A 1,577-nucleotide genomic window follows, 5' to 3' on the forward strand; every position below is an offset into this window, starting at 1 on the left:
TGGTGTGTGGGGCAAGCCGCGGGCCCGCAGCAGCCAGCCCTGTGGCGTGCAGGCACCATCATCCCTCCCAGGGACAGCGCGATCCCTCCTGTACCGGGACACCCAGGGGGACCCTGCCAGAAGGAGCGAGGACTGCTGCCAGGCTCAAGGCTTGCATGCTCAAGGGCAGGAGTGGCGGCTTGAGCGCAAGGCCACGGCACAGTAAAAGAGTATATGCCCTCAACCTCACCTCTCCTTTACAAACCTCTCCTGGGGGATTTATCCAGACCAGGACCTGGGTCCGAGGCCGGTTTGTTCCCCTCCTGAAGCGGGTCCAGGGCACAGCAGCCACGTTGCTCCCTGCAAACCTGGCCGTGGCCAAGCTGCAAGCCTCGGAAACATCTCCCTGTGCTTGGCAGAGACGGGCTGCCTCATGATGTAAGTGCAGCCAGGGCTGCATCTGCCCCTCCCCATGGGGCCTGGGAGATGTCCAGGCAGGAACATGCCACCTCCTGGTCCAGCACCGCTTGTGCCATCCTGGGCATGGATTAAAACCCAGGCTGGATGCTGGCCGTGATGCTCCTCGCAGGTGCTAGATGGTAGGTGGGTACCATTTCTGAGCATCCCCCTCTGCCAGCTGCAGTGCTTTGGGCACCGTCACCCATGGAAGAGGCATTTGGGAATGCTGTCACGTCATCCATCACAGCAGCTCCACCTCGGCGCTGCCCCGGCGCTGCCTCCAGCCCCGAATCCCGTGCAGCAGGTCTCTGCGGCTTTTAAGGAATGAAGAAAAACTCCACCAGGCAGGGCAGCTTCTTCCTCCCGGCTAACCTTTGCCCGGGGTTGTCCCTCTCCCATGAGGCTGGACGCACTGGTGGCCTCGGAGGAGCCGGGCAGTGCCAGCCCACCCCAGCTTGTGAGGTGCCTGCGATGTTTCTGGGTGGCTTTGGGGACAGTGAGATGTCATGCCAAGAGCTGCAGGTGTCCCAGGGGTGTCCCAAGACATGGTCAGGCTCTCCTCCCCTCCTTGGGGGGACGAATGCTTGACTTGGGTCCCCAAAGAGAGGATGAAGAGGTCACGAAAGGTGCCATTGAGCCGCTCAGATGCACAGCGGGAAGGAGAAAGTGGTAGAAAAGCATCTGCCTGACCCCCTGCACCTGCCCAGGTACCCAAAGTGACATTATACATGTGACAACTCCAGGACTGTCACTCCCAAGGGCTCACCGGGGGAAACTGAGGCAGGGTGCTGGTCAATCCCCCCCCCACCCCGAGTGGTTTGGCGGCACTGAGGATGACCATGTCCCCAGCGAAGGCCTCCGCCAACCCATTTATTTTTTTTCCAGCTGGGTTTTTTTGCAGCCTTGGTGATATTTCCAGGACGCCCGGCCTGGCCCTGGGCACACGCTGCCCTTGAGCGGCGCCTGGAGTGCTTGGCTTGGCCGCGGCGCAAGTGGCTTATGCCAAAAAAACACCAGGCAGGCGCAGCCACCCCGGAAAGGAGAGGGGGCGGCGGGATGCCAGAGACTCCTTTGCGAGCGGAGGCAGGTTCATAGGCTGCCGCATGAGGGGGCCCAGGGGACGGGGGGGCCCGGGGGGG

At 62.2% G+C, this 1,577-nt stretch overlaps 1 protein-coding gene across 1 annotated transcript in view; it reads left to right on the plus strand.

The window, feature by feature from the left end:
* Positions 1–1,577, plus strand: part of FHOD1 (formin homology 2 domain containing 1) — a 26,819-nt gene that overhangs the window by 22,479 nt on the left and 2,763 nt on the right. The gene's annotated exons all lie outside the window — the stretch shown is intronic.

This window comes from Pygoscelis adeliae, unplaced genomic scaffold, assembly GCF_000699105.1.
Source record: "Pygoscelis adeliae isolate BGI_AS28 unplaced genomic scaffold, ASM69910v1 Scaffold458, whole genome shotgun sequence".
In the NCBI taxonomy this organism is placed as follows: domain Eukaryota; kingdom Metazoa; phylum Chordata; class Aves; order Sphenisciformes; family Spheniscidae; genus Pygoscelis; species Pygoscelis adeliae.